At 33.0% G+C, this 12,603-nt stretch overlaps 1 pseudogene; it reads right to left on the reverse strand.

The window, feature by feature from the left end:
* Positions 1-7,004: 7,004 nt before the first annotated feature.
* On the reverse strand, positions 7,005-8,946 carry LOC103413332 (transcription factor bHLH14-like; annotated as a pseudogene).
* Positions 8,947-12,603: the final 3,657 nt, after the last annotated feature.

A 12,603-nucleotide genomic window follows, 5' to 3' on the forward strand; every position in this document is an offset into this window, starting at 1 on the left:
TTCAGAATCTGGCATGGATCATCCCCATCTTCATCGACGAGTTGCATTCACCATAGGACTATCGTCGCCACTACTTTCCCATGTTTCGACCTTCCTCCAACAAATGCACCAAACCAAACCGAACCCACCAACCAAAACCACACATCCACCAAAAAACAACCGAACAACCGTTTGAGCCCATTTCCTGCCCTGTGCTCAACAATTGGGTTCTACCGGCATAGGAACCACTGGCGGCGGTTTGTTCATCGTATTCTCATTGCGCAATTCCGTCGATTTAAAACTCCATGTGTAGAACTTGTGCAGAGCTTAAAAGCCCTTGTCGTGGCAAATAACCAAACGACAACATTACTTTGCAAGTACTCACGCAAATCAACCGTGTAATGAAAAAAATATTACTAAACTGTAGTAATAAGTGACAAAATACTCAAATATAACTCCATTTTCTCATTTACAATTCCCATAAATACATTAAATACAAAGATGAGTACTATAAGAATATGTACTATGTAGAGAGAGCCATGCATATGGATATGGAATCGTTTTTATCTTGATATAGGTGAAGCCATACAACTCCCGTAATTTTAAAAGTTCAAATTAATCTAGAATCCAGAAATTTCAAATTTGACATGAACTTATGAAATTCCGGAATTGGATTTGATATTAAATTTCAAAAAAAATTAGACTGGAATTGCAAAAATCGTTCTGGAACAGATAAAAGTCCACATATATTGGATACTATCTTAGATATTAGGTAAATATCTATTGACAACAAACTTGTGTCTCTTATATTTACAAAAGAGATAGAAGAGAGATCGTGATTCTATTGACAAATATAATAGGACATTTTTATATCTGTCTCCTATGAACAGTCTTTATAAATGAATTTTTATGTTTTTATCTTGCTGTAGTGGTATTTTCGGTTCTATCCGGCTCAAAATCAGGCATAGTCCTAATAACCCAACTTGTATGCTGTTTTAACAACAATTGTTAGGTTCAGTTTTATTAATGGCTTTGTTAGATTGGGTCTCAAAGGCTATATACAAAAGGATAATACTTAGTAGGCCTGGCAATTCCTGACACGACCCGATAACCCGACACGAAATTAACAGGTGTTCGGGTCAACATAATAATGAATCAGGTCGTTATCGAGTAACCTAATAAGCACCGGTTAAGATAACGGGTTGGTTCAGATATAAACATGAGTAACACGATACACGATAAGCAAAATATTAATTTTATAATTTTATAACCCTAAAAAAATACTATAATAATTATATATATTAATTTAACAATTTTATACCCCTAAAAACTATAATAATTATGTATATATATATATATATAATTAAATATTAAAAATTGGTGACCATTGGATCCGCTTAAATATACATACCATTCAATTTCTTAAGTGTTATACGTACAAAATAAATAAATTTAAATCTACTTAATAAATAAATAAATAAATATATATATATATACACACACACACCATTGAACTTGATGGGATACGAATTCTACAAAACTAATTTCAACAATCCAACCGTCAAACTAGTTTGTATATGCTTCGACATCGCATTAGCAAAAAATCGCACAAAACAAGCATTCAAAGATCAAGTAACGGGACAAAACTTTTCGACGGTTATCAATGAAGAATCATGATATAACGGTTATTTTAACTATGATTTTGATGATTTTTTACAGCTACACTCCTTGACCATATATGAATACAATGAATGAAATTGATCTTTAATTTAAAATATTTACACTAGTGGATACCACAAAATCTTATGTTATACTTAATGAAAGTATGAATAAACTCTTAAGTGTTAGTGAATCTATTGTTTTGATGAGATACGCATTCTACGAAACTAGTTTCAATGATCCAACTATCAAACATGTTTGTATATAATTTGAGATCCCATACGCCAAAAATTGTAAAAAACAAACATTCAGAGATCAAGTAACGGGACAAAACTTTTCGACGGTTATCAACGAAAAATCATGATTTAACGGTTATTTTAACTCCGATTTTGATGATTTTTTACAGTTACACTCCTTGACCCTATATGAATACAATGAATAAATTCGATCTTCAATTTAAAATATTTACACTAGTGGATACCACAAAATCTTATGTTATACTTAATGAAAGTATAAATAAACTCTAATTGTTAGTGAATCTATTATTTTGATGGGATACGTATTTTACAAAACTAATTTCAACGATCCAACTATGTCAAACTGTTTGTATATGCTTCAAGATTGCATACGTCAAAAATTGCAAAAAACAAATATTCAGAGATCAAGTAACGGGACAATATGAATACAATGAACAAATTTGATCTTCAATTTAAAATATTTATACTAGTGGATACTACAAAATCTTATGTTATACTTAATGAAAGTATGAATAAACTCTTAAGTGTTAGTGAATCTATCTTTTTTGATGAGATATGCATTCTACAAAACTAATTTCAACGATCCAACCGTCAAACTTGTTTGTATATGCTTCAAGATCTCAGACGCCAAAAATCGCAAAAAACAAACATTCAGAGATCAAGTAACAGGACAAAACTTTTCGACGGTTATCAACAAAAAATCACGATTTAACGGTTATTTTAACTCTGATTTTGATGATTTTTTACAGCTACACTCCTTGACCCTATACAAATACAATGAATGAACTCGATTTTCAATTTAAAATATTTACACTAGTGGATACCACAAAATCTTATGTTATACTTAATGAAAGTATGAATAAACTCTTAAGTGTTAGTGAATCTATTGTTTTGATGAGACACGCATTCTACGAAACTAGTTTCAACGATCCAACCATCAAACATATTTGTATATACTTCGAGATCGCATACGCCAAAAATCGCAAAAAACAAACATTCAGGGGGCATTTGTTGAGCTGGACTATCTCGGACTGGACTAGCTTCAAGGACTAAGCTGGACTAGATTAGACTAGACTAAGCTGGACTAATTTAGTGAAGCGTTTGGTGCAGTGTTGGACTAAGAAGCTGGATAATAACAAATTCTAATATTATATTATTTAATATATAAATTATTAATATTTTATTATGATCTAGGTGACCGGAGATGACGAGGAGTCTATCGGGAGTGGTTGTTGAGCATGACGAGGACAAGAGAGGATAGTCTTAGCTAGTCCCATGGTTATTGGGGAGTCTCGCTAAGACTTCTTAGTGAAGGGTTTTGTCCATGCTAGTCCCCTTTAGTCTTATTAATGTTAGTCCCAGCATGGAACAAACACGATATTGGACTAACAGCTAATCTAGTCCAGTCCAATCCCACTTAGTGAGGGCAAACAAACGCCCCCTCAGAGATCAAGTAACATGACAAAACTTTTTGATGGTTATCAATGAAAAATTACGATTTAACGGTTATTTTAACTTCGATTTTGATGATTTTTTACAGCTACACTCCTTGACCCTATATGAATACAATGAATGAACTTGATCTTCAATTTAAAATATTTACACTAGTGGATACCACAAAATCTTATGTTATACTTAATGAAAGTATGAATAGACTCTTAAGTGTTAGTGAATCTATTGTTTTGATGAGATACACATTCTACGAAACTAATTTCAATGATCCAACCATCAAACTTGTTTGTATATACTTCGAGATCGCATACGCTAAAAATCGTAAAAAAAAAAAAAAAAACATTCAGAGATCAAGTAATGGGAGAAAACTTTTCGACAGTTTTCAACGAAAAATCACGATTTAATGGTTATTTTAACTCTAATTTTGATGATTTTTTTGTAGCTACACTCCTTGACCCTATATGAATACAATGAATGAACTCGATCTTCAATTTAAAATATTTACACTAGTGAATACCACAAAATTTTATGTTATACTTAATGAAAGTATGAATAAACTCTTAAGTGTTGGTGAATGTATTGTTTTGATGGGATACGTATTCTTCGAAACTAATTTCAATTATCCAACCGTCAAACATGTTTGTATATACTTCGAGATCGCATAAGCCCAAAATTGTAAAAAAACAAACATTCAGAGATCAAGTAACGAGATAAAACTTTTCGACGGTTATCAACGAAAAATCACGATTTAACGGTTATTTCAACTCCAATTTTGATGATATTTTTACAGCTACACTCCTTGACCCTATATGAATACAATGAATGAATTCAATCTTCAATTTAAAATATTTACACTAGCGGACACCACAAAATCTTATGTTATACTTAATGAAAGTATAAATAAACTTTAAGTGTTAGCGAATCTATCGTTTTGATGGGATACGCATTGTACGGAACTAATTTCAAAGATCCAACTGTCAAACTTGTTTGTATATACTTCAAGATCGCATATGCCAAAAATCGCAAAAAATAAACATTCAGAGATCAAGTAACGGGACAAAACTTTTTGACGGTTATCAAAAAAAAATCAAGATTTAACGATTATTTTAACTCCGATTTTGATGATTTTTTTACAGCTACACTCCTTGACCCTATATGAATACAATGAATGAATTCAATCTTCAATTTAAAATATTTACACTAGTGGATACCAGAAAATCTTATGTCATGATGATTGATGAAAATTGACGATTTTGTAAAAGGAATAACATGCAAGCTTTGAGTTCCATTGGCAAGATTTAAACTTTTGAGAAAGGTTTCACAACCTTGAAAACAAAAACTCTTTCATTTTGCATATCCTTGCACATTTAATATTTTGTAATAGACTAGTTGTGTATGGATGTTTGTTTATTAGGCTCTTATTTTCGAGTTTAGATGTAGTAGTTAAACGACAAATGTGTTTTAATGTTTTGAAGTAATATTTATGTGGTAATGTGTGGTATGTGCAAATTTAAAGGAAAAAAATATTTTTCTTAACAGGTCATAACGGATGTGACACGACATGACTCGTTACGATAACAGGTGTTACACGAAAACGACATGAACATGACAAACATGACCCATTTGCCAGGCGCAATACTTAGTACTCACTAAGGGGCTCACTTATTGATTTGGCTTAATATTAAATAATACTACGTGTTCCTTAATTTTTAAAACTTAAGAAAAATGAATAATATGTCAATTATTTTTAACAATAAAACATATTTTAAAATATTCATGGACAAAATAAAAAGATGAGTACCCAAATATTATCCTATACAAAATGAATAGGACAAACACCTTGCGCATAGCATCTAGAGTTAGTAAATTTTATCTTTAAAAAAAGTCTCATTTTATCTAGAGAGTTACTAAACACTAAACTTAGGTGGCACTTATTTACTCAGCCATACTTCATTAAAATAGATACGTTTTTAGGTAATAATATTTTAAAATGAAAACTAAAAGTAAAAAAGTTGATTGAAATGAATTAAATTTTTTCAAGTACTACAAAGTGTCATATAAAATACTAGTAACTGTTATTAGTACTCTAAAAATTTTATTTTACACTTCTTACAAGTGCATTTTTCTTTCTAATTATAAAAAAGTTTAGAATGACAAATGAGATTTTAGAATGCTAATAACAATTTTCAAATAATAAATATGAACACTTTTGAAGATGACATTTACTTCTGTGTTTTAAAAAATGATAAAATTTACCACTTTCTTAGAGATTTTTAGGTGCTGACTTGTTTATGGGTACAAATCATAACACGTTTAAATCCTATTACAATATGACAATTATTGAACTACAAAGGCTACAATACAAATCACTTTCTCACTCGTTTCATATCATAGTACATAATTGAGAATAAAAAATAAAAAAGGAATTGTTATTGACACTTCAAAAATCTCATTTTACATTCGAAATTTTCTATAATTAGAAAGAAAAATATATTTACAAAAAATGTAGAATGAAATTTTTAGAATGCTAATAATAGTTCTAAAAAATTAAAAAGAACAATAAAAAGGCAAGTCTCCTCATCATATGAAGAGTTAAGGTACATTTAAAATAAATAAATAAAAATCTATTAAAATCCAGCACTACTATAATGTTTCTTTCATTATTGCTCAATTTAGGTCTTGGTTCGAAACTCGTGGTTGGTGTGGAAGCTAAACTTGTGGTCAATGGGAGACTAAAATGCATGTGTGAGTCTTTTCGGCCCTAAAAAAATATGAATAACCGTGGCTTGCCACTAATTGTCCCATTTTTTAAAAGAAAAAAATATTTATTTCATAACTCGTCGGATTACTCAATAATACAAAAAATGAATAGTTATAATTAAATTAAGAAAATACTATTGTTTTTTACTTGTTAATTTAATAGATATAAAATCAGACTACCAAATATTCGGGACAAGACTTACCCAGAAACTATAAACTTACAACTGACTTTTGATTGGACCTCTGGTGTTCCCCTTCCTAGCGGCAGTATTTATCATAATTTATTACAATAGATAAATTTTAGATAATAAGATTTTAAGATGAAAACTAAAAGTAAAAAAGTTGATTGAAATGAAATAATTTTTTTAAGTACTACAAAAGTGTCACATAAAATACTAAATATGAACACTTTTGAAGATGACATTTGCACTGTGTTTTAAAAAATGATAAATTTACCAACTCTCTTACAGATATTTAGGTGCTGACTTGTTTATGGGCACAAATCATTATAACAAGTTAAATCCTATGTACCATATACCAATTAGTGACCTACAAAGGCCACAATACAAATCACTCTCTCACTCGTTTCAGATTATATGACATTATTGAGATAAAAATTTGAAAAGAACAGTTAAAAAGGCAAAGGATGATTTTCTGCATAATACGAACTACTCAATAATACATTAATTCAATGGTCATAATTAGAATGAGAAAATATTATTTTTACTTATTTATCAACTTATTAAATATAAAACCGAACTACTTAATAGTCTGGGCTAGACCTACCAAAAACTAAACTTATACCTAACGTTTGATCGGACCTCCCGTGTCCCTCTTCCCAAGGGACAACGTACACCTGACTTCGAGGTACAACAAGCACTACTCAATGAAAAATCATTGTCCTTATAAAAATCTTTTTATAATACCATTTCTCAATGCCTCCTCACTAGTGAACCCATAAGGCAGTCTTGCCACAACATCTTGAATCATTAACTCTTTCACGCTCGATATGCTTGCATGGTAAACTTGTAACCCTAGGCATTTGAGTGCACTCATCAACTTAGCATATGGGTAGTCTTGATCCGGACTCTGAACACGTATCATGGCTTCTGACCCCATAATCTTCACATCCACATCCACTTCCACAACTGCAGCAGCAGCTGCCCTATTACTATTACTAATAGTGTTATTATTATTATTAGCATTATTATTAGAATAATGATGCTGGTCAACTATGGAGCTGGTGCTTTGGCTGGAGTGATGATCAAGATTGTTACTTGCATTATTGCCCGCTTTAGGTTTTTGTGCTTGTTCTTGGACTTTGGCCTCCAACTCCTCAACTTTTGATTTGAGTTGATTGATGTACGCCACGGCATCGGCAAGCAAAGAGGACCTGTCCATTTTGGACACATTGGGAACAACTGACCGGAGGACACAGAATCTGTCGTTGAGTTTCTCCCTCCTTTGTTTCTCGCCTCAACATGGTTTGACAATTGTGATTCTCTACTTGCAGCTCCATTGTTTGATGATCTTCCTCGCTTTTTTGATCGAGTCATGTTCTCAGTATTCTCGGAGGTGAAATTGCCAATGGAGTTGGAAGGTGATTCTAGCGATGACCCTCCTACATTGATAGGTGCAGCTTCTTTTATTCCACCTTGATCTGGAAAATAAGAAGTATTGAACATCGATGTTAAATTTGGTGTATTACACGTAGGTGAAAGCAGTGTAATTTACTGATGGACCTATGCAACTAATATGTACTTGGTAAGTGACCAAAAGCGAAAGTAAAATGCTTGGTATTAGGTGTTAATCATTGACCATGCCATTTCGGAGCTTGATCACTATATCACTATTTGGTAATATCGACAAATAACCAACCAAGTTCGAAAATTATACAAATTAGGTACCATACTTTGGTATTTGGTAAGTACGAAAAAACGAATTGCTCTCGAATTTAACATAGTTTTGGTGTATACCTTTACCTTGTCGGGTCAGTTCATTTTGATCTGCTGAGAACAGTTCATTTTCCAGGATAGGAACAAGTATATTGCCTTCACGACTGGTCTGCTGCTTTGAGAGCCTGCTGTTGTTGTTGTTATTGCCGTCTGATCCGAACAGTGACTTTGATAAGTGTACTAGACCGTAATCTTCTTTGATCACATCCAAAGAGGCCAGTTCAACCACCCCACAAGGAGTTGCAATGCAAACCAAAGTTTGGATTCCATGCATTCTTGCCTCTTTCACTCTCTCACACTCGTAAAACTGAAATTCATGGTCACCTGCAAGCCAAACAAACCCACCAGAACCAAATGCCCTGCCGAAAATATTGTTACTATTATTACCGTGGCTTGCTGAGAATGACTGGGTTAAAGAAACGGTGTAAAAGTAAAACAACTCGGAGTCAGTGACATCTCCATGATCCACCAGCCTCATGTCCAAATCCATTACGTCATCATGCAAAAGAGCTTCAACTTCCCGGTTAATCACCTTCTTCCCCTCCACATTGTTGAACCCAAATTTGGGTTGGTAACTGCTGGTCACTTGATTGCTTCTTTTTGATGCCAAGTGGTCGTGGGTGTTCTGAAAATGTCCGCCAGCCCACGACAGGGAAACTTGGTCACTACTGTCTTTGGAGGCTCGCCAGAAAATGGAATACACCCACCACTCAGGCACGTTCTGAACTATGAACTGTAGGCGCTGTTGAAATGTGGTTTCTTGGCAGAAATCGGGTGGACAGCACGAGGATAAGATTTCTTCCATAGTATTTGCCATAGTTTGGGTTGCTAAACAAGGGGACTTTATGTAACAAGAGAGAGGAGGGTGAGAAGCAGAACAGTAGAAAAAGAGAGTTAAGAAACTAAGAGATCGAGGCTCTCATTGAGACCATCTCCAACCCTGGGCTAAAAGCCAAATTACCCCCCAAATTACCCCCCCAAACACTCTCCAACCCATGCTAAAATTTTAGGCTAAATGCCAAATGCTATTTCTGGGCCAAATACCCCCCCCCCAGCTTCCCCCCGGGCTAAATGCGAAATGTTTATCGGAATTTAAATTTTTTTAGATTAAAATGTTCATAAAATTAATTTACAATAATCTACATATTTATTTTAAAAAAAAATTGATTTAAGAAAAAAATTTAGGCTAATTTCATTCTTTAATAATTCCGGGCTAAATTTTTAGGGTAGAAGGGTTGGAGCAGAAAAGATGTTTCTGGGCTAAAAACTAAATTTTTCGGGCTAAAAAATTTGGCTTTTAGCCCAAGGGTTGGAGATGGTCTGAGTGGTGTGGCTTTTGTGATTTGGTTATGGGCATAAATGTAGGGGAACCAATGCCTAGCTTTAGGCGTTGCACTGTTTGGACTTTTGGGCAAATGGTGCCAGCGTTTCAAACACGGTGACATAATAGACTTAATTTGCTTATTAATTAGACATATGTTGATTTTATTTTTTAAATTAAGGGATCGGTTCCTGACACTTCTCTTAGTATCAATACCATAGTAACACATGGTTGTAGATTTGAGATCGACAATAATATATTTTAAAATATAAATTTGATGAACAGATACTGAAATTTTATTTTAATATTCAGAATAATAAATATCACTGAATCAAAGATAATCGCATGATATAGATTGAATATTCCAAAGCATGAACATGGCTCCATTTTCGTGGTTAATGCGCTGGGATCGGATGTACCCCACGTGCACTCGATTATTTTTTACTATTTTCAGTATCTGGCATGGGCCACATGGCTTGATTTGATCAACCTAATTCCGAGTCTCCTTATCCTTATGAGAGATTTTTCAATGTGGTTGACATATGAAATAGTACATCACGTATCATTATATAAATGTTAAGATTTGTGTGTTAAAAATTTAATTGGATTTTGGAGTGGAGGTCACAGTTTGGAGTTAAGAGTGCGTGGCAAACTCAAGACTCGTTCGTTTTGGTAATCGGGTGAGAATCATTTTGTGAATTTGAGAGAAATTTGAGGGAATCTTCTCCGGGTTTTCGAGTTCATTACTCATTTGGTTTAGGATATATAATTTGTGGAATTTGGGTTGTGAGAGTTAAACATTTTTTTTTAATCTCCGTTTGTTTAGTGAAAATTTTCGCCGTGTGTATGTAGTCTTTACGCCGAACCACGTTAATTTCATGTGATCTTAGTTGGAGAGTGTTTGTTTCTTCAATTTCGCTTCCAACATTAATATTTGGTACTTTATTAGAATTCACTTCTGTTTGAGCATAAAGCACAACATTTATCAAGTCACTTATTAAGAACTCGTTAAGATAACGAGTTTAACACGATATGATTTGTTAAGATAACAGATATGACATAAAGATGACACGAACACAACAAATACAATCATTTTGTTAAATCTAGTGACATTACCTCTTTCCTTTTTTGTTTTTGTCTATCTGACTCTCAATGGGTTCCAATGTTTTACCCGTAATCTTGTCATTGTATGTCTGAGTAGTGAGATGTTTATTGCCAAACACTTTTGTCATAATATTGTTTTTGGCAAGAAATCTTGTGATACAATAGAAAGAGAAGCGCTCAGTTGTTTAAAGATCCTGTGGCCCCACTCAATCGACTGCACATAAAGATAAATGTACAGATAGATTTCTCACTCTCCATTTATTGTTGGTCCCTTTTGGGACCTCGGCCTGACAGAATGACAAAACCAAATGATTCTCCCTTCGCCCCGCACCTTCTTTCAAATGGACCTGGATTGTCTACCCTTTCGTTCCATCTACTTTTCATCATCTTTTATTTTTGTGGTTATGGTTAAGTAATGTTAACGTTTTATATTTCCATTACTTTTTGTCTTATTATTTTTATAAAAAAATTAATATAAAATGTTGACGTGGCTTAACCATGACCACATAAATAGAAGATGATGGAAAGGGTATGGAACGGGGGAGGGTAGACAATCCAAGTCCATTTGAGAGAAGGTGCGGGGCGAAGGGAGAATCATTTGGTTTTGTCATTCTATCAGGTCGAGGTCCCAAAAGGGACCAACAATAAATGGAGAGACAAAAAGTAATGGGAATATAAAATGTTGACGTGGCTTAACCGTGACAACAGAAATAGGAGAAGATGGGAAGGGTATGGGATGGGGAGGGCAGACAATCCATGTCCCTCTCAAATTGTGATCTTTCAAATAATGAAGGGACTGATCAATTTTATTTGATAACAAAGAATAAAGAGAAATATTAAGGAGACTCTCTTAAAATGAGATTTTTTTAAAAAAATATTTAAATTTGTTTTTTAGTTTAATGTTAATTTACTTGTCATAATTATAAAACATTAAGAAACATGAGATGATATAGAATTATACTTTTGAGAGAGACTTCTTAGCCCTTCTTAACAATAAATAAATAAAGTAGATATCAACTAAATTGCATTAGCATATTTTAAGAAAAAAAATTTCTATGTTAAAAAACTTACCATATTGAGATTATTTGGTCAATTAATAGCAAGGATTCTCATTTGTCATTTCATTTCATACCTATTTTACACTATTTTTATTTTGTCAGTTACCATTTTTTCTAATTTAATGTCGCCGTGTTCTATTTTATCAAAATAGTGCTCGTAAATGGTGCTTCGTGATCATGAGGTAATTGGAGCCGTAATGTTTTTATTTGCATTGTCTAAATAAAAGCATAACGTTTTTTTCTATCTCACGATTTTTTTTTTGAGAAGTTTTTACCCTAACACGATCTTGCAACATTAAATGCATTAGTTTTTATGAATTTTCCTCCTTCAGAGTCTTACAACATTTGTGATTGTTATTTTGTAATTTTAAACTTTCTGCAAGTACCCTCCGCCTCTAAGTTCTTCCTTTCATGAACGTTGAATGGTATGCAAATACAACAAAACCTTGATATGTCCAAATCAACGTTGAATGGTTGGCAAGGCAAGAAATGGAAACTTGCATTATTTGTAGAAGAGAGAAAACCGAAGGAAAAAAAAAAACTTGCATAACAATCTCTTCATGTTGACAGCTAAAGAGTTTAGATAATGTTATTCACACACCCATTTTTATTTCTTACGTATCCTTGTTAAATTTTGTCCATTGATATTCTTCAATTCATTTTCATCCGATGATCGAAAATTAAGAGAAATGTATGAGAAGTAAAAAGGAATGTGTAGATAGCACAACCTAAGAGTTTTTGACCTCATGAAACTATATATTGATGGTATAAGCTTGTTATTACTGTATCAAATAGCTATATGGTATATAATTATTAGAGAGACGGGTTAAATGTCCACTTCTAACAACACTAATATTGTCCCTAACTTAGTAATTACCACCTACATAATCCGTCAGGTATGCAGTTTTATCACAAAAGACCTCGGTATTAGTTAGAATAAAGTTAAGATATTTAAACTCTTATTTTCTTAGAAATACGGTCGATGTGAGATATTTTAACATATAAAACGTCGGATTCGGTAAGGTCATCGATTTGGACTAACCTTCATTGCTGTAGAG

The sequence above is a fragment of the Malus domestica genome, chromosome 11, assembly GCF_042453785.1.
Source record: "Malus domestica chromosome 11, GDT2T_hap1".
NCBI classification, from domain to species: Eukaryota; Viridiplantae; Streptophyta; class Magnoliopsida; order Rosales; family Rosaceae; genus Malus; species Malus domestica.